Source organism: Suricata suricatta, chromosome 11 (assembly GCF_006229205.1).
Source record: "Suricata suricatta isolate VVHF042 chromosome 11, meerkat_22Aug2017_6uvM2_HiC, whole genome shotgun sequence".
NCBI lineage: Eukaryota > Metazoa > Chordata > Mammalia > Carnivora > Herpestidae > Suricata > Suricata suricatta.
Window position 1 is genome coordinate 64,300,579 of NC_043710.1, and position 22,451 is coordinate 64,323,029.

A 22,451-nucleotide genomic window follows, 5' to 3' on the forward strand; every position below is an offset into this window, starting at 1 on the left:
CCAAATGGTGATGATTTATCAAATCTGTAAGAATATGCTTTTGATCTCAGAATACTCTTCAATTAGTGAGAGGTTCATCTAAGATATGCACAATGACAATCCAACAGCAAGAAACAATGCTTTGTGGATTTTCTATGTGTTAAAATGTATTATAAAATGTGTTTTGATGTGTAATTTTAGTTGGTAGTATTGATTTAGTATCTTTGGTGTGATATTACTTACATGCACATATAGGCTAGGAAGTGTGTATACACAAATATATGAATAAGGAGAAACCTGAGTCAATCGTTTGCAGAACATCTGCCATCTACACACAGCTCCACCATTTCTCAGCACATACTTCTGAAAACACCAACACTGTCAGAGAGCCAAGCTATAGACTACAGATTTTCATCTAGAACTTCGGTCATTATAGATGAGAAGCAATATCTGTGAATACTTTTAGTTGTGACATGGATGACAGTTATGTGAGGTTGAGGGAGCAAATAAGTTAAGGATTGTGCCCTATGTTTGCTGGCATCCCTCACAGTGCCGAGCACTATATATGTCCACTGAACATGTTCTGATTGACCAGCTGAAGAGCAGCATAGGATTCAGGAGCTGGGCCATGTAGCCAGACTGCCAGAGTTCAACTCTCAGCTCCACCACATGGACCCATGTGACCTTGCTCAAGTTATCTACCTATCTCTGTGTATCAGTTTCTCACCTGTGAGATTGGATAGTAATAGAACTTTCCTCCTGGGATTGTTACAAGGATTTAGGGAGTACAATATTTAGCACAGTGTCTGTTATGTGGTAAAACTACACAAGTGTTTGTTAAATAAATAAACTAATATGATTCAGCAGTGTGTCTCCTTTAAATATTTAGTACTAAATGAGAATCATTACTTAGATCACTTTTAGCCATATAGTCACTGCCCCAAAGTGTGTCTTTGTGGAATAAGTTTGGTGATCAATATCAAATTAAATATATTTTCTATTGTAAAAAATATTAATAAAATTAGTGAAAATCAAAATAAGGAAAAGCTATAAAAACTCACATATAATTCCATTACCTTGTATCAGATGTTACAGAATTATCTAATTTAATTACTGCAGCTGTCCTATAGGTATGTATGAGCATCCACATTTTATATATTAAAAAAATACAGAGTGTAAATGACTTATCAGAAATCAACAGCCAGAATTCAGACTAAAGCCTGTCTTGTTGCCAAGTGTGTATACTTTCCACATTATGCTATTGACTGTCTATATGTCCACATGTGCTTCATATAGTTTATATATATGTCATATATAACATTATATCCTGTATTTTTTCCTTTCATTATAACTTGAGCTTTTATAGGGATCCCATAATTATTATTTTGGTGTTACATAATGTTACTTCCTCTCAAGATATAATTTATTATTACAATATACAATATGTATCATATAATAAGTTATAATTATATAATAATATTATAATCATATATATAATTTATCCTTTTCTGGTTAGGTATTTGGATTATTTCTATTGTTTTAATATTATTAACAATGCTACATGAACATACTGATATTGATTAATTTTTCTTATTAGACAATTGCCTTTGACTGTATTCCCCAAATGCAAACATTTACTAGGTTCTTTTGCTGTTGTTGTTGTTAAAGATTATTTAGTTATTTTGAGAAACAGTGTGAGCGAGGGAGGGGCAGAAGGAGAGTGTTTGTGCTGTGAACACAGAGCCAGATGTATGCCTCAATCTCCCGAAACTGTGAGATCGTGAGCTGAGCCAAAATTAAGAGTCCAACACTTAACTGACTGAGCCACCCAGGTACCCCAACATTTATTAGGTTCTTGATTTGTATTATTAATTACTTTTCAAAAGCTTTGTACCATTTTATTTCCTCTTCTATCCACATTACATTTAATATATTTTTAATGAAAAATATAAAATATATATACATCACTTTCACCACAATCTTACAAGCACTGACATTATAATTTTTAAAAATTGGTAACTTAATAGGTATAAAATGATACTTCAGATTTATGAATATTTCTTTGTTTATTAGTGAAAATGATCACTTTTTCTATGTGCTTAATTACTAATTATATTTCTTTGTTTAAAATGTTTAATCCTTTCCTTTACTGTATGTATTCCATTTGTGTAGAAAGTACCAACAGTCATTCTTGGGTAAAGATCAGTGAAGCTTGCTAACCAAGATTAATGAGTAACTAGAATTCTTGATAGCGTCCTCCCCATTAGCCTAGGCCATGTAATTAAAACAAAGAAATATTCAGTAATCTGACTTTACTTACCACTACCTTAAACTAATTACTTTATTATTCTACTCTAAATTATTCCAGTCATGTCCCTTTTAAAGTTTTAGTGACATTTAAATTAAATGTGGAAGACACCTTGAAGTGCTCATAGAATTTGACTCCTTTTATATTATACGTGCAAAGTCAGCCAGTTTCTCTTAGTGTGTGAATTTTGAACAGAGCCTTTTACAACATGTAATTATCCTTTTACTTTACAAAGACAAATACAATGAATTATCTGTTAGTCAAGACCTACAGACACGAGGGAATATTTGTTATTCCCTGAAAGAAATGTGTAAGCAGGACCTGAGTGCGGGAATACTTGCAAAGCATATTAGGAGCTACATGATAGTGATAATAACTGGCATTTTTATAAAAAATGTTTATTTATTTTGAGAGAGAGAGAAAGAGCATGCACATGAGTGGGGGAGGAGCAGGCAGAGAGAAAGAGAAAGAAAGAAAGAGAGAGACAGAGACAGAGAGAGAGAGAGAGAATCCCAAGCAGGTTCTATGTTATCAGTGCAGAGCCCAACATAGGGCTTGAGCCCACAAACTATGAGATTATACCCTGAGTCAAAATCAAGAGTCAGATGCTGAACCCAACGAGCCACCTAGGTTCCCCAACTGATATTTTTACTTCCCCACCCCTGAATATCTTCCTCTTGGAACTAAGCAGGGCATTTCATACCATTGGCTACAGAAACAGTGTGTGGCTAAATCTACCATGACTAACAAATTCCTGGTAACCACTGCCCAGCCTTCAGGCAGTGGCCAACCAGATGGAATTCCAGCCACAGCACTGAAGTAGGAAGAATCACAGGAGGAAAGAACAGCTGAAACTTAAAGCTTTTAACACTGGAGAGCCAAAGGCTCAGAATGCCTTTGTCTTATGGCCATAATTCTCCTATCGTTTTTCTAGATGCTGTGAAAACACCGATTCAGAAAAGCATTCTATGATATGCCTCACTCACCTCCTCAGCACAGTTGACACACTGCTCTATGCCCCATCCCATCTCTACCACACGTTCAAAATAGCACCCAGGACTGAGAATCATCACCATTTATTTTCATGCCTGTTTTATTCCCTGCTAAATCATGTATGTTTTCAGAGCAAGGAGTGGGGATTATCCATTTGTACATTCTCAGCTCAGGGATGGTCCACAGAATATGTTTCATAAATGCCTTTTTGAATGATGAAAACCATGGGTTGAGTTCCATCTATCTCTAAGACCCCATGCCCTCTTTCAAACTTTGTAACAACATGAGAACTAGCCATTATACTCATTTTTGAAGGAAATTAAAGACCAAGGTCTCAATTTTTGAAGAAAATTGAAGAGCAAGGTCTCACAGCCAGTAGGTAGCAAGAGTAGAACCCATGTTTGCTGGCTCTAAAGTGCTTGCTCTTGGAGGCAAATCATGTTGCCTTACAGAAAGATGAAAGCAAAGTCTGTGGTTAGTTCAGACGGAGGATCCAACACATTTTGTCAAGAAATGCTCACTGAAGATCACTGGCTGTTTTGTTTGCATACAATACGACCCATTATTTTCTCTATAAATGTCAGTGGCTTTTGAAGCTAATTTAATAGAGGGGCTTCTCTGTCCTATCCACACCGCCTTATTAGTGAGCCCTGGATATTTACGAGCATTTGAGTGGCAGTGGCTGAGTAGGATGAGGATGAAGAAGCCTCAGCAGCATGTCGCAGCACTAATGCTGGGAAGAAGTCCTAGCCTGTGGCAGGAAACGTACGGCATCCCTTGGTACTTAGTAGCTTGGTTGATGTGACGAATCAAGCAACTGTGGAGGTAAATATTACCAAGTCCTATTGCCTTTCTAAAAATCATGCTCTCATTTGAATAAAAGAGCCAGAGAAAAGTAGAAACTCTTTTCCAGTAACTCTCTGATTTTTCCAAGTAAAAGACTCTGGCTGTTGCCAAAGAAAATGACATCTAAAAGGTGCTGAAAGATGAATTCCTGTTACTGTGTTAACTTTACATTTTTCTGAGCATCTGAATTGAAACTGTTTTATTACACACGCAACACAGAGGGCCTAGAAGGCGGTGATAAACGGCTTTTTAATTTTCTTCAACTTTAAAGCAGGAAGAGACAGGATAACCAGTCTTTCCAAAATGTTGTAGCATTAAAACTATGTCATTTTATGGAGAACACAAAAAGGCTGCTGGGCATTTTATTAGCAAACTGGTAACAATAAACTTGTTGAATGTGCTTTGCTTGTAAAGTCCCATCCAACTACAATACCTCCTGATGTGTTAATAGTCTGCTTCATTCCTCATTTACATTTCTGAAGACATTTCATTGTTCCTTATGATATTTAACTCTTCACCTTTCCCTTGCACGCCTGTATCTATCATGTATCTCATCTCTTTTAATATTTATTTTCTTTTCTATTTCTACTTCCCCTTTCTTCATACGCATGCCTTAAGTGGCCACTATTCTTAAGAAGAAGAGTATGTCTTGAGTATTAAATCAGTACCTCAAATGCAACATAACCAGAACGCCATTACCTTCCCCCATGAAGCTGGATAGCTCTCTTGTTGCTTCATGGACACATATAATTATTTATATCTTCTGGTAACATCTAATAAATGTTAATTGGGAAGTGCTTTAGATCACTCTTTGATTCCTTAATAGCGTAGTACTCAATAAATACCTGATAACAAAGAAGATGGTAAAATCAAATAAACCATTTTGGGCCCTTTTGCTATAGATAACATTTTTCAATAAATCTCTAGGTATATTTGATAGGAAAACCACCTAAAGTGGATTGAGATGGATGTATACATATTTTAAATGGTATAGAAGGGAAAGAAGATTTTCTGAAGAGCTAGAAGAGTATAATCAAAATCATGAAGGGCCAAAAGTATGTGTTGTGCTCTGGAAACCTTGAGTGGTTTGGCTTGGCCAGAGCAGAATAGCCAGGGATAGGTCATGACTTGGGGTGGGTCAAGAGGGGCAATGAAGACCATGCCAAGAGCTCTGGACTTTATCTGGACTTTTATGGCAATGGTAAGCTCTCTAAAATTGGGGATCAATATGGTGATATCTGTGATTCAGAACGGTAAACCTAAAAATACTCTGAATGGTGAAAGGAAGAGGGGTGAATCTATAGCCAGGGAAACCAATGGGAAATCAACATGAGCGATAAAATTAATATATGTCTAAACTTGGACAATGGTAGTAGGAATTTTAAAGGAAGATACATTTAAGATATCTGGAGATAAAATATCCAGGATGAATAAAAAAAAGTTATAGACAGGACAATTTGATCACCAGAACTGATCTGGTCATCTGAGTGAGGAGGTATTTCTTTGGAAGTTAAATCTCCTAGAAAGAAGGGGCTTGCTCTTCCCATGGCATAACAATAGTTGTTCTTTCTTCTAGAACTTCCAAACAAGCCTTTAAAAGTAGGTAGACTTCAGTGTCATATGGGGTGGGGTGGTAGTGAGGATGAATGTATAAGAATTCTGTTACTGAATAAGAGGATAATGGCATTGTTAACAGAACCAAAAAGTGTATGTTTGGGTAGGAAAATATAGTTGAGTTTGGTTTTGTACACACTTAATGTGCCTGTTACACCTTTGGGAAACATGATCTACAGTGTAACAGCTCTTCCTATTGAAAATTTCTTCCTTCTCTTGGTATAACACCCATTATATCTAGAGTGGGCACCAAATGAGATATTCTTGCATCTTTTACTCTTTCCAATAAACATTACTAACACATTTGGTTCTTTATGAGATGATTTCAAGATTCCCAACTATCTTGCTCTCTATACTCTTAACATTTTCTTTTTTTAATTTTAAAGTAATATCTACACCCAAAGTGGGGTTTGAATCCACAACCCTGAATTCAAGAGTCACATACTCCACTGACTGAGCCAGCCAGGCACCCCATATCTCTTCTGACTTTTACTTAAATTTGTAAAACCTAGAAATGAATTCAGAATTCCAGATGTGTTCAGACCAGGGCTGAATGCCATGAGCTGATGGCTTTCCTCCATCTGTATTTTCACACTCCTGCCAGAAGAGCCCAAGATAACATGGAATTTTAAAGTTTGCTTAATTGTATTGTTAAGTTTAGGGTTAAGCTAACTTCTCATGTATTTTTGACATCAAATTATTCAAAATCAATTCTATGACAAAACTGTATATTGGGTTTATGGAAACTCAATATAGTTCATTAATAACCACCATAATAAAATTTACTGGTATTAATTTTGATGTAGTTTTATAGTTGAGCTAACATTAGATCATCAATTTAACTCAATAAATATATATTGAGCACCTATAATATGCTAGCCATTACAGAACTTCACTTTTTCATCTAGTTTTGTATCAATTTCAAATATAAGATACTTTTCACATTTTCATCCAAATTATTATTTACAATAACAGAAAAGGACCATGCACAATAACAGATCATCACAGATCTTCTTCCAGTTTAACAGTTAGCAGACATTTTGCTACTGAGCTTTCTTAGTCAACATCTTTTTATAGATTAGCCAATCCTCTCCATCCCCTCAGTGACAAGCTGACTAGTATCCAGTGAGTGGGATGCTCATGGCTCATATATTCCCATTCTTTTCTTATGACTTGTATGTTTACCATGAATCAGTTGTAATTGTTCTCAAATATGTGTATTTATTGTGCTCACTTTTATAATCATGTAATTAATTAAATGTTACAAAAATGAAATATGAGTGTATGAAAAGAATTGTTTCTATCAAGAATAGGTTTACTAATCTAGAAAGACTTAATCACATGCAGTTCAAAACATCAAAGTTTTTGCACAGCAAAGGAAACAAAACAATGAAGGCAACCTAGTAAATGGGAGAAGAATATTTGCAAATGATAGATCTCATAAGGGGCTAATATTAAAAATATATAGAACTTATACAAGTCAACACACAAAAACCAAATAATCTGATTAAAAATGGTCAGAGGCCCTGAATAGATGTTTTTCCAAGGATACCTACAGATGACCAACAGACACATGGTAAGACCTCCAACATCACTAATCAGGGTAAAAGAAATCAAAACCATGATGAGGTATCATTGTACACCTGTCAGAGTGGCTAAAATCAAACACACAAGAAATAACAAGTGTGAACATGAGAATATGGGAAAAAGGAACCCTAATGCACTGTTGGTAGGAATGTAAAGTTGTAGAACAGCATGAAGGTTCTTAGAGAATTAAAAATAGAAATACCATTTGGTGCAGTAATGCCACTATTAGGTATTTACCTAAAGAAGATGAAAGCACTCAATTTAAAAAGATATATTTACTCTTTTTTTATTGCAGCATTCTTTACAATAGCCAAGATATGGAAACAGCCCAATCATGCATTGCTAATGAATGGATAAACGTGGAATGTGTACACACACACACACACACACACACACACACACACACTGGACTATTACTCATCCATTAAAAAAAAGATATTGCCATTTGCCACAACATAGATGGACATAAAGGGTATAATGCTAAGTGAAATAAATCAGTCATAGGAAGACAAATATCATATGACTTCACTCATAGGTAGAATTTAAGAAATAAAACTAATGAATGAAAAAATTAAGAGAGAGGCTAAAGAAGATTCTTAAATACAGACAATAAACTGGTGAATGCCAGGGGGGAGGTAGGTGAGGGGGTAGGTGAAATAAAGGGAATAAGAGTACGTTTATGTTGATGAGCACTGAAAAATGTATAAAATTACTGAATCATTATACTGCACATCTGAAATATAATATTGTTTAACTACATTTCAATAAACAAATTAAAAAAAACTTAAAAAGACAATTTACCTGACAAAAGGAAGTTTACTGATTTAGAAAGACTTAATAATAACATGTAGTTCAAAACACTGATGCCAAATGAGGTATGAGAGAAACAACTGTAAAAGTCATAAAATAATTCTAAAGTGATTTCATTTAGTTTACACTTGATTTTCATTCTGACTTAAAGAGAACAAACTGAGGCTTGATGGGGGTGGGAGGCTGGGGAGTGGGGTAAATGAGTGACTGGCACTGAGGAGGGCACTTGGCACTGGGTGTTATATGTAAGTGATGAATCACAGGAATCTACTCTTGAAATCAAGACTACACTGTGTACACTGTATGTTAGTTAATTTGACAATAAATAAAAAATAAAATAAATAAATTCAAATTGAAAGGCATGGACAATGAATTCATGATGAGCTTTATGCAAGAAAAATAAGGTAGAACTTCATAAAAAATGGGCTCTAGATATTTGGCCTTCCCAATCAATTTGGTGTGGCAAACATTTTAAAGCAATTAACAGACCATTTAGATGCTGGAAAATAACATAAAAACTGTGGCCAGAGGTTGACAATATTGGAGAAAGTCTTGACCTTCACAAATAGAAAAGAGGAAGAACACAATTTGTTAAGTGCTATCAGATAAATTAAAAGTTGTGATGATTTATAGAAAGTGTGCAACACTGGACCAACGAAGATCTCTTGAAAACTAAAATTAGGGACAATGAAGAAATCACGTATTCTGGGACAAACAGATAGATCTAAAAATAAGAAAAACAATTGGATCAAATTCAGGGCCACAGATTTCTCATGCCATAGTCAAAGATGTTGGGAATGTGTTTTTACTTTATGTTGAAAAGCTTCAATCGAGTCAGTAATAACACAGTAATGCCAAAAAAAACCTGGATGAGGTTTATTAGGAGAAGTCTCATTTCTTCTTTTAAATATCACTACACCACTAATTTTATTGTGCTGCCATACAGTTATATTTTTAAAATTTAATGTGAAGTAATTAAGGCATGAAAGTACCTTTTCTTTATTATTCCAAATGGTGACTGCTGTGTCCAATCTTTTGACCAACAGACTAATAACTGGTGTTGGTTGAAAGGGCGATGAGAAGTACAGTTTTATGAACGTTTAACAGGATTCTCACCCAGATTTTAGTTTTCTCCTTATCCTTTTTTAAAAATGGTAGTCTCTTTAAAATGTCTCGGTGTACACCTGGTTATTAGTTATTTTTTAGTATTTATTTTTGAAAGAGAGAATGAGCACAAGTGGAGAGGGGCAATAAGAAGGGGTCAGAGGATCTCAAACAGGCTCTGCACTGACAGCAGAGAGTCCAATGAGGGACTTGAACTTATGAACCATGAGATCATGACCCGATCCGAAGTTGGACCATCAACTGACTGAACCACCCAGTTTTCTCCTTATCCTTAAAGAATATTATGGGAGACTTCACAGTTTGCTTATAGGGGAGACCTACAGAGGTTACACTGTATGGCCACTATGTGGTCAAGGTGAGATCAGAACACTGATCCAACTCCTAGCCCCATGGTTTTCTGTCCTATTACACTGTGACTTCATATTCTTTTCTGTGATAGAAGTTTAATGATCATTATGACTGGCCCAAACACTGGCCAGTCTAAAAATCCTGGTAATCACGGTTAAGTCATGTAAGACGCTGAAGGTGCACTTCAAATGCTGATCCCAGTATGTTTCCTTCAGGACTGAACCTATATGTGACTGGTCTCAAAGCCTGAAGCATCAGGAGAAAAATGGAGTATTTTAATATAGCAGGCATATTGCTGCCTTTACCCATTTTGTTTTTGGATGGCAGAATGCACATCGTTCTCCTTGGCTTCTTAGCATGCAAGCTGCATCTCAGGAGGTCATGTATGTACATGTATCAAAAAGCTCCTTCCCACACAGGCTACTCTTCACAAGGAAAGTAAAGAAATTGAATATATAAGAGCTTAAATCAAGTCTCAGCTAGTTCTACCAACACAGTAACTTCAAAAAGGAAAACAGATTTCAATTTGGAATTTTACATAAACTATAGACAAGTACTGCAGAATGCACCAACAATTAGAGAACTTGGAATGGGAAGATTTTTGCATACCAGTTGTGATTTTTAGGTATTTAACGGATATGGCCCTGGGTATACCTTTATCTCACACAAGATCTATATCTTTCCGGATAATACATTCTTTTTATTCTTTGACAATAGTTGGGAAGCAGACTTTTATGGAAAAAAGAACAGAAATCTAGAACTCAGCAATGTGGGTTTTCCCATTGTGCTCCTAATGAGAGCTCAATAGTCTTAGATAAGTCACCCCTCTTGACTTGTTTTGATTTTTTCTTTACTTTAAATAGGGCTATTAAATTGTCAATTCTTTAGCTTGAATAGAACTATTCAATTGTCAATTCAGGACAATTGTTCCTGCTTTCTCCCTCTACCTTATGGGGCATAGATGGGGAACTGTGATGGGGAAAGGAACACGATCTTGGGAGTTGATGGCCTTGGATTTGGGATTTCTTATCCTTTTCTTTATTAGGTTATTGACAATCTTAAAAACAAAACACTCCTATGTATGTTCTCATCATTGTAATAACATAGATAATAGTGCCTCTCATAGATGGATCTGGGGGGAAGTAGAGCAATATATGTGAAAGAAATTTTGTAAGCATGAAGCATGTGGAATAGTAAATGGAAATACATTTCTAGGGTGGCAGTATGATTTAGTCATAGGTGTCTAAAACTAGTGACCTGAACTTAAACCAATTAATGGATTTAAAGAAGGAACATAATGATAGAGCTATAAAACCTCAAGGAAATTAGAATCTATAGGATTTGGCAGTTGTGTGTGGTGGGTGAATGAGGAGTCTAGGACAACTTCCATGTATCAGATTGTGGTTGTTGCATCATCATGGTACTTACCTCATATTGAGAAGGACTATGGGAATTACAGATTTAGGGGGAATATAATTATTTTAATATTTTATATGGTGAGTTTGGGGAACCTGTGTGACATTGAGGTAGAAATGGCTCATCAGATAGATATTACAGTTCAATCTTAGTAGACAGTTCCATTATAAAGAAATGGATTTTGGAATCAACATTTGAAGTACATTTTTTTCATGTTTTTAAATCACTTTATTGCCTCCCACACCAATGAAAAGGGCCTACCTGATAAGTACTTTAAATCATAAAGCAGAATTCCACATGTAACTGCCAAATTAACCAGTTTTTGCTACAACACCTACATATAAGACATGATGCTGGGACTGTGAGGGGTATAAACATAAACCAAATGCCCTGCCTTCAAGGAGCTCACAATCTATTGAGGGATGTAATGCATGTAAACCAATACATTTAATCCAAAGAATAGTATGAAAGGCTTATAATCAAGCACAAGGGCTAGAGTAAGAAAAATTACCTCTGACTGGGGGATACTAGTGGGATTCTTGGTGAAAGAAGATCTGACTTTATGGATGAGTAGTCTTGAGAGAAATGTAGGTAAGGAGGTAGAATGAAGGTCACTAGGCTGAGAAGTACATTTGAAGTTATGGATATTGTTAGAAACACTGTGATCAAAAAGACTGAAAGATTTGGAGACCTGGAGATAACCAACAATGTAACATTTGTAGAGGAAGATAAATCTGGAAAGAGGACTAGGAAGGAGTGAGTGGAAAAGTAGGAGGAAAACCAAGATAATATGAGGTAATGTCAGATAACAATGGGAGCAGGGAGATATTTTCAAGAAGGAGAGTCTGGGCAACAGCTGGCAAAGACTTCACAAAGTTTAATTATGAAACACAGGGGAAACTAATCCCTAGAATTTGGATTCTATTCTGTAGGCAAATAGGACATCATGAAAAATTTTGAATAATATTAAAATATAGTCACTTACGCAGTTTAGAAAGCCCTCTGTATTCCCTAGGTATACAAAACAGAAGGGTTAGAACAGCCAAGAGCTATGTGAGGAACTTGGTCTTAAGAAGACTAAACGAATACAAAAGCTTTCTGTCCTAGTTTGTCAGGCACCAGTCCTCAGAGAACCTTTCTGTACAGCAGATGAAATAATTTTCTTTCCCCTGGCAAACCAGTGTAGGTGTAAAGGGGAAGAAGGAGATGGAGACCTTTGACTCTTACCATACTGCTGGGTTCTATTTTTAATGAAAAATTGCTCTTATTCTACAATATAGTTTCCTTATTGATTTTCATGCAGACAGTGAGAACCTTCAAATAAAGGAGGGCTGCTTGGTTTGGTGGAATGTATTAGTTTGCATGTATGAGTTTAGGGAAAACTCCAGATGTTTAGCCAAAGGAGAGTCATTCTGCTCGACATCTGTAGTCTGAACATTCCTCACAAAGGCCACCATAAAGTCATCACCATCAGCGTCCCAACAAGTGAAATGTAAGAGAGACTAATTGTTCATTTCCCTCCACTCTTCACTATTCATACTCCCTAGGTAAGAACTGCCTCCTCTGGAATCTTCCCTTGGTGGAATAGGTTCAAGGTAGTCATGTGGTCATTTGTTCAGCGAAGCTGCTACTCATTAACAAACTAAAAATCTGAGGTAAAAGCCAACATAAAAAAGTACAGTGTTTTCTAAGTCCCTTCGTGTAGATTTTTAATTTGGTCTCATGAAGTGAAACTAGGTGCTAGCAGCAAACCCTTTCAGTTTAAACAAATTCTTGTTTCCTTGGGGATTAATTTTCCAACACAGAGCAACGTGTGTGTGTGTGTGTGTGTGTGTGTGTGTGTGTGTACACGCGTGTGAGACAATGAAAAGCTTGACAATATGTAGCGTTCATAGTGACTGGACTATCAATGTAAAGGAAATATCAAATGTAAAATATCAATGTAAGTAAAGCATTAAAACACTAAAATGCTTTGTCTTTGAATCTTAATGACAAGCTTCCAAATGAAGGAGACTTAATATTTATCCTCATTAATAAAAATAACTCCCTCTTAGTAACCAATTTGAATGCAAGTTACAGTTCGGCAAAGATCCCAGTGAGAATATTTAAAAAGGCACAGAATAAAAGTTTTAAACCTAGGCTAGTTTTCTTCTCCACCATTCATAAGATTTCTGAAGAATTTAAAAAATAATCTCTTTTTAAGAGGCCAAAAGTTTAGTACAATGAAACACACTGTAGGGCTCAGACATCGATTCTTCATATCTCCAGTTTCCAATCGCCTCATCGGCCAAACCCAGTCATTAGCATACACAGTATTCAAAGTACTGTGCCTGATGTAATGAAGATAATAGTAAAAGGTAAAGCAAGAGCTATTATGTCCAAGCATTAATAATGTAATCTGAAAGGAAGGACATCAGTCTACTCATTTGACCATTCTAATTCATTCTCTCTCAGCAGTTACAAAACAGCAGCATTGTCCACTGGTTGTTCAGTACAACAATCTAGGCATTTTCATTGATTCTCCTCTTGCAGCTATCATACTCCACAACTAATTCATTAACAAGTTATTTTTCTACCAAAAATGGCTCCCACCTCCCAGTGCTGCCACCCTAATGAAAACATCACCTTCTCTTTCTTGGTGGAATGTTGTAACAGCTTTCCAACTGGTTTTTCTCCTGTACTTCTAACAGCTACCTCTCCTAGCAGTCTGTGAGGAGACTCTCTGAAGGCATGAAATCAGATCATGCTGTTCCCTTGCCTATAGAAAATTTCCCAAAGATTTCCTCTTTGAGTTAGAATAAAATGCATAGTCACTTCCAGGGTTATAAGATCCTGTGGTCACTGTCTACCTTTCAGTGCTCACGTCTCACCAGTCTGTCCATCATCCCCCAAGACCCAGCCATCTTGGCCTTCTTCCCGACTCTCAGATATCCTCACTAGTTCTTCTCTAAGGACATCTGCGTTCATCACTTGCACCAGGTCTTCTCTTGAGCATTTCCCTCTTTTTCAGGTTTCAACTAGGTTACAGGGAAGCCTTTCCTGATCTTCCAACTAAAGGTACTTCACTCTCATTTCAGGCAATATATAGCCTCTTATACTACTTTCTTTATAGTACTTAAAATGCACTGAGATTATCTATTTTTGATAATTATGTTCACTGACAACCTTTCAAGAATATTGCTTCCATGAGTAGGAACTGCGTATATGAATATACGTGAATGAACAAATGCACACTTAGCCTAGCTCTATTTGGATAGGGTAAACTTATGAACTCATTTAGGATTCTTTAATGCCATGATTTAAATCAAAGGTCATTATTTTAATACCACCTGATGCATTCTGTGTATCACCCCCACCCCCATCTTGTTTCTTTGAAATTCCTAAGAATAATGCATTGACTTGATTTCACAGCAACTACCCAGTCAAACCCTGTTGGGGATTACTGTGTTCTCCAACTCACGTTATGCCTTAATCTGAGGATGTCAGTGGTTTGTAAATGCTCCAGATCCTTTCTATATCTCCAGTTTTTATCAAGGCACATCCTCATTCATTTGTACACTCATCCAACCAACATTTGTTGTGTGCTATATATGGGCCACAACCCATAATACAGTTCACTTAATCTATCACTTCATATTTACTAAATTATTCTGTGTTTTCTTGTCACATCCTACATTCAGTCATCAACATTTCTGTGCCTATTAAAAATCAGTACTGTGCTAGATATTTTGAAAGACACAAATAGGAAAGAAGTCCAGTTCCTTTCATTAAGGGTCTTATGGTTTACATGGGAAGATGGGTAAGTGATCAACTAACCAAAAATAGGAATAAGAGAAGAAGCAGAAATACACTGAGCACTGTATTAGAGGAGGTCTCACCCTAGTCTAGACGCTCATAGACAAGGGGTAAAAGGGAAATGAGAGTCTTTTTAAAGATTTGTGTGTGTGTGTGTATTTGCTTACCCTAAGATTTTGAGAAAGCATTTCCCTTGAATTTTTTTTTGCATTTTTCTTGTGGGGTTTCAAATTTTTAAATATTCCAATAGGATCATTTTAGGAATAAGACAAGTTATAAATAATGCAAACATACCTGTATTAGAGCATATTGTGCTACTAAGTACTAGTGTCCATTTTAAGCAGAGTGAAAATATTTATTCGGTAAGTGGAATTTCAAAAAACGGGACGTTTCCAAATGGCTTTTATTTTGAGAAAACTTCAGCCATTTTCTTTGTACAGGGCTATTTATTTATATTTATTATTTTGAGTATAGTTGGCACATGGTTTTGCAGTAGTTTGAGGTGTACAACAGTGATTTGAGATGTTCACGCACTATGCTCCTTACCATAAATGTAACTACCATCTGTCACTATACGATAGTATTACAATGTCATAGATGATATTTCTCATGCTGTCCCTTTTATTCCTCTGATTTATTCATTCTGTAACTGGAAACCTCTATCTCCTACTCCCCCTCACTTATTTTGCCCATTCCCATTCTCCCAACCCTCACTCCCCATAATCATCAGTTTGTTCTCTGTACGTAAAGGCTGTAAAAAGCCTTTTAAATATGATGTTTGATACTAAGTAACTACAAAGGAATCATCCTAAAATGATTTCAAGAGCCATGGTCCCTGCCACTGCTCTTTGCCCAACCTGCCACTATTTATTCTTTGGGACTTAGTCTCATGTGCTGCCAGACTGGAAACCTCTTCTAACCTCTCAGCTTTGTTTCCCTTGCACCTGGGCAAACACTTATCAAGGCATTTCCCACACTATAGTAAAGGACTGTTTTAAAAATGGCTGTTTTCCCAACTAGACCATGCTCCTTGAAGGCAGCAACCATGGGGGACCAACCACTGTACCCCCTCACTCCATGCAACTGGAATCCTTGTTATGCTGTTTCCACTGGGATCCTATAGCAAAAATACTCAATTGTGTCAAGAAAACCATTTATGATTCCATTTAATGAAACCAAATAAATATACCAGGGATTTGCCTATGTTTAATAGAAGACCCTTGACGGGGTAGCTGGGTGGTTCAGTTGGTTAAACATCTGACTTTGGCTCAGGTTAAACATCTCACGGTTCATGTGAGTTCGAGCCTCACATTGGGCTCTGTGCTGACAGTTCAGAGCCTGAAGCCTGCTTTGAATTGTGTCTCCCTCTCTCTTCCCCACTCATTCTCTCTCTCTCTCTCTCTCTCTCTCTCTCTCTCTCTCTCTCAAAAATAAAATGAAAACATTAGAAAAACATTGAAAAAAAAGAAGACCCTTCACAAGGCAGAAAATGAACATGGACAATGCAAATAAGGAAGAAATCTGTTACCAGTAAAAGAGCACAGTGGTGAGTCTTAACTTTGGAATAAAATATGTAGTGGAATTTAATATATTACAGTGACAATAAATTAATTATAATCTGCTCTAATGAACTCATGTCTTACGGAAACATGGAGTCTAAATGATCTAAATGACAGTCATGAAAGTTACAGAGATACAGGATTTAAGCAACCAGCCAAGGCAGGGTTTACTTGTGTCCATGGTCAGTGCTGCCAAAGCAATGCCTAAAGTCATTGATGCAGCTGGGCATAAAATCACAGAATTCTAATCTGCCCACACGGAGATGCTCACTGTAATTATAGTCAAATGTCATTTAAAATTTTTTAAATGTTTTTTATTCATTTTTGAGAGACAGAGAGAGACAGCACGAGCAGGGGAGGGTCAGAGAGAGAGAGGGACACACAGAATCGGAAGCAGGCTCCAGGCTCTGAGCTGTCAGCACAGCGCCCAACACAGGGCTCAAACCCACAAACCGTGAGACCATGACCTGAGCCAAAGCCGGAAACCAAACACTTAGCCAACTGAGTGCCCCAAATGTCATTTTAAAGTTAGTTTTGTGAAAGATGGAACCGTCATATTTTCTTTGGTTAAAAGAAAAGTGAAGAAAATAGTTTTGCCCCATAAACAAGTATTTTTAACATGTCCTCTAGCTACTGGTAGTTTTTCATGGATTAAGAAATATTAAAAAATACAGAAGTATACATAAAAGGCAAATTTACAGACAAAATAGATTAGTGGTTGTCTAATGGGAACAGGGATTAACTGTAAATGGGCATGAGGGATCTTACTGGGGGCATGAAAATGTCTAAAACTGACTTCTGGTGATGGTTACACGACTAGATAAAGAACCTAAAATTTACTGAATTATATACTTGAAATGGGCAAGATTTAAGATATATAAAGCATATCTCATGAAATTGTTAAAAAAAATTAGGGCACAATACAAATTTTGAAAAGCATAACATAAGGATTTTTTTTTAAATGATGTGTCATTAAGGACTCGTTGCATTTTTAAGCTCCAAATTTCTAGAATATTGACCAAATTTTTCATCTGATCCCACAGAAGCAGAAAGCATCAACTTATGCAGAAGAGTGGCCACCTGACAATGACATTCATGTTTAGTCATGCTTTCCTCTCTGAACTTAAACTCAGAGAATTCATTGGTTTATTTATGTTCACCTAGTCATATTTCTTTTCTATATATATTATTGTCAAATTGGTTTCCATACAACACCCAGTGCTCATCCCAACAAGTGCCCTCCTTAATGCCCATCACCCACTTTCCCCTGTCCTCCACTCCCCATCAACCCTCAGTTTGTTCTCAGTATTTGAGAGTCTCTTATGGTTTGCCTCCCTCCCTCTGTGTAACTCTTTTCCTCCCCTCCCCTTCCCCATGGTCTTCTGTTTTAAGTTTCTCAAGATCCACATCTGAGTGAAAACATATGCTTTCTATCTTCTTCTGACTTATTTCACTTAACATAATACCCTTTAGTTCCATCCATGTCATTGCAAATGGCCAGATGTAATTCTTTCTCAATGTCAAGTAGTATTCCATTGTATATATAAACAACATCTTTTTATTTAAAAAATTTTTAATGTTTATTTATTTTTGAGAGAAAGAGAGAGTATAAGCAGAGGAGGGGCAGAGAGAGAAAGGGAGACACAGAACTTGAAACAGACTCCAGGTTCTGAGCTGTCATCACAGAGCCCAATGGGGCTTGAACTCACAAACCATGAGATCATGACCTGAGCTGAAGTCAGACACTCAACCAACTGAGTCACCCAGGCGCCCCTAAATCTTCTTGATCCATTCATCAGTAGATGGATATTTAGGCTCTTTCCATGATTTGGCTATTGCTGAAAGTCCTGCTATGAACATTGGGGTCCATGTGCCCCTAGACATCAGCACTCTGTATCCCTTGGGTAAATTCCTAGCAGGGCTATTGCTGGGTCATAGGGAAGTTCCCTTTTTAATTTTTTTTGAGGAACCTCCACACTGTTTTCCACAGCGACTGCAGAGAAGTCACTGTTTAGATGCTTCACAAAGCACAGGCCCCTAGGGCTAACTAAGTTCAATGTGGCGGGGTATCCACCAGTAGTATATGGTGATTTTAGCTGTAGACATTTAGTTTATTCCTTAAATTTGGGTCACAGATGATTTACAACTACTGTATCTGGAGCTTCGTGGCATGGGAATATACTGACAAACAAGCAAACGGGAAAACAAAGCTAAAAGCATACATTTAAAGGGAAGGACATAAAATGTCCCCAGGAAAACGATATGTTGTTTTTCAATTCCTTTATGCCCCTCTGATTATAAACTGATACTTAAGTAAAACTACCAGGACCTCAACTGTGTTTTCAATAAGAAACATTTATACCTGAAATGTTAACTGTGGCATTTAACTCCTGTTTGAGTCTCTACTCTCCAAATCAGCCTTTAAAATTTACCTGATTATTAAAATATAAGTTACTCCAGGCCATCTTGCATGACATAGAGGCCAAATTATTCATTACATTGTTCACACATTGATTTATTTCACAAATCTCTACCTCATGCCTAATATGTGCCCAGTACTCTCTGAGACCTAGACGTAAAGCATAAAACAATGAAAGAAATCCTCTTCCTCATTCAGGTTACATTCTCATGGTGGGAGTACATGGGGGGCAAAAAACAAAATAGTAATAAAAATAGTTACCATTTATTTAGAACTTACTATGTCTATGACGCTTTGCTAACTGCTTTTGCATACATTATGTCATTGTTCCTCTTGAAGGTTTCTTTGTCATCATTAGATGAAGAAAGAGGCTCACAGAGGTAAATGCTTTCTCTGTAGCTACAAAAACTTGTAAGAGATAGGAGTCTCCTCCAGACTCTGAAGGTTCAAAACCTACTTTTAGTTACTACAAATGTTGCCTGTGCAAAGGGTTTCAAGAAGGATCAGTAGTTGGGGCGCCTGGGTGGCTCAGGCAGTTGAGTGTCTGACTTCGGCTCAGGTCATGATCTCGCGGTTTGTGGGTTCATGGTTTTGTGGGTTTGTGGGTTCAAGCCCTACGTTGAGCTCCGTGCTGATAGCTCAGAGCCTGGAGACTGCTTCAAATTTTGTCTCCCTCTCTCTGCCCCTCCTCCACTCACACTCTGTCTCTCTCTCAAACATTTAAAACAAAAAGACAAAAAAAATCAGTAGTTGCTGACTCTTCCTCAGAATTTGGAGATTTAAGAACTCTTTAGAAAATATAAGAAATAGTAAGGATCTATGCTTACACTTGGAAGTTTTTGGTTGAATTATGATCACGAATGATAAATTACATATAAATATTTATTTCCATTTATAAATATATTTGCATACATACATCTATACATATACATATGTGCATGCATATGTATGTAAACATATCTAGTACATATGTAAATATAAAATCTCTTTTATTTTCATGACAATATATTTATCTTCTCATGAAAGCAATACATGAGTGGTTTTGTCAGAGTATGGAGATTCAGTTAATATTTTGTATCCAAAATGGCAAATTGTAATTTTGTTTTATGCAGACAATTAAGATAAAGTCATAAAGATGTTCTGTGTCATTCATTATAAGCCTACTGATGATGGTGTTTTCTTTAAAAAATTTTTAGGAGCTTGTGCCAATATTGATCAAATGAAATGATGAACAGTCTTTTCTTCTCTTTTCATTTTTTTTCTTACTACTGCTTTCCATAAGATACAGTTTTAAAAAATAAATTTTACAGGCAAGAATATTTTTCTCTATAATCAACCTCAATTTTCTCTAACCTAATTTTCTCCATTTACTTCTACATTCTTGTAACATGACTTACTCACATCTATTTTGGCTAAATAAATCTTGTCTTTCTTCAATGTTAATACCTTTGAAATATTTACAGACTAATAACAAGGTCTTACCAGTTTTGCTATTTCATCTACAAACTTCATTTCATAGCTCCCTATAGGTCAGAAGATACAAGATTATAGCATAATATTGATAATTTAGTGTAAATTTTTATTTTAATAACCTTACCAAGTCTCATAAATACATGAAAGAGCATTTGTGTTCTGATAAATGACAATTAAACATCATAGCTCCCACTGCCAATTGTCAGATGGTTTAATTTATGCACCTAGTGGAGTACATTTTATATAGACTAGAATGAATGAGGGTATTTTCAAGTTGAATCATTTGATAAAAGAGTGGCAAATGTAATTATTTTTCGAAACCATGGCTGACTCTTATTGCCAACTTTGGGTTAGGGAAAATGGTCAGCAAAGGCATATCTATCATGCCTCAGATTTTCTTGGAAATTTTGTACTCCTGGCTGGAGTCACCAGCTTCATTTCCTAAAAAGTGACTGCTCTGACAATGATCACTCTGTCTCTGACCACTGACCACTAGCTTATCCTCTTGGTCTCCCAGGCTGGAAAGCTCAGTTGTGTTGTATTCCTCTCTCCTCATCATTTCCTGAGTGGTGAATTGATATTGGTTCTACCTCTAGAATATTCTACATTGGTCTCTATCTCAGAGTACACCTAGTATCACTGTAGTGTAGCAAGCTACAAAGTCAAAAGACCTGGATTTGACTGAGGCCCTACCATCAAATAGCTGAATTACCTTGGTAAGTCCACTTAACTAAGTCTCAAGGTGTTTATCCATAAAATGGGAATAACAGTACTTCATAGAATTTCATTATATCAAAGGGTATGTATGTAGAATATTTGAGTAAGTACTCAATTAATTGCTAAATATTATTATTTTCATCATTGTTAAGTAACTTCCCACTCCAAGATTTTTTCCTCCAATTCATTCTTTAAACTTACATTAAAGCAATTTTACAAAACACTAATTCAACAATGTAATTAAAAAGCCTTTATCATCCTTAAGGGCCTTTTTCGCCCCATCTACCTCTGCGTACTTTATGATGTATTCACTATGGGTGGCCCAGCATTTGTCAACCATATCATGATCTTTCATGTCACTACACATTTATATATGGTTTATGGTTCCCCTTATTCTGGAATATATTCTTCTATCTCATATTTTTTGCCATAGGTATTCTTTTCATTCTGTAGCACCCCCCCAATAAATATAGTTTAAAAGTTTCATTTAATAATATAGTTTAAAAGTTTCATTTAATAATAAGTGTGTAATGAATCAGGACTGTTATGTAGATCTTGGGATACATTAATAAAGGTAGTATCAAGAGTGAGGTAAGGGAGGGTAATTACCTTTTTTCTTTCACCAATCAGGCCACGTTAGTAATATTTTTTTTGGATTTGGAAACCATATTTAAAAGAAGCAGAGACAGAGGCACTGGGTGGCTCGCTTGGTTAAGCATCTGACTTTTGGTTTCACCTCAGGTCTTACATTAAAGCAATTTTACATGGCCTCACAATCTGTGAGTCTGAGCCCCACATCCAGCTCTGCGGTAACAGTGCCGAGCCTGCTTGGGACACCTTCTCTCTCCCTCTGTCCCAGTCCCTCTCCTGCTCACATGGGCTCTCTCTTTCGAAATTAATAAACATTAAAAAATATTTTAAAAGAAACAGAAACAAAATGAACTTTTCAATCTGAAAATACCGGGATGATAAGTGTTTTTAATTCATGCCACATAAGGAGCTATAGAGGCAATGGCAATGTTTACCCTGGAGAAGAGAAGGCTCTGAACAAATGATACGCACGTGCAATCCCCTTACGTGGGATGGGGAGTGCACTTCCATGGAGCGGACACGAAAGGGAGCACTGAAGCCAACAGGCAAAGTTATTAGAGTCGAAGAGGAATGCATTCCAAAGAAGCCCTTTCTAATCAGGAATTTTGGAATGCAGATTGGACTACATGAAGAGATTAAATTTCCTGCCACAGAAGATAATAGAAGAAGGCCTGAGGAACTAGAAGAGACATTGAAGAAGGCCTTAGAGCTCCAAATAGGTAACATGCAAGATGCACAGTGATGCCCTTGCAATGCTGTGACTTGAGAGCCCCGTGGTTGGGAGGCTTTTCCTTGCCCTCCCAGTCCGAACGATTCACATACATTTCTTAATGTCCATTGCAGTTGTTACCATTATCACAGCACTTTTCAC

The 22,451-nt window shown here is 36.5% G+C and overlaps 1 protein-coding gene across 8 annotated transcripts in view; it reads right to left on the bottom strand.

Moving 5' to 3' along the window:
- The window catches only part of DLG2 (discs large MAGUK scaffold protein 2), a 1,964,578-nt gene that overhangs the window by 379,993 nt on the left and 1,562,134 nt on the right, over nucleotides 1-22,451 (bottom strand). The gene's annotated exons all lie outside the window — the stretch shown is intronic.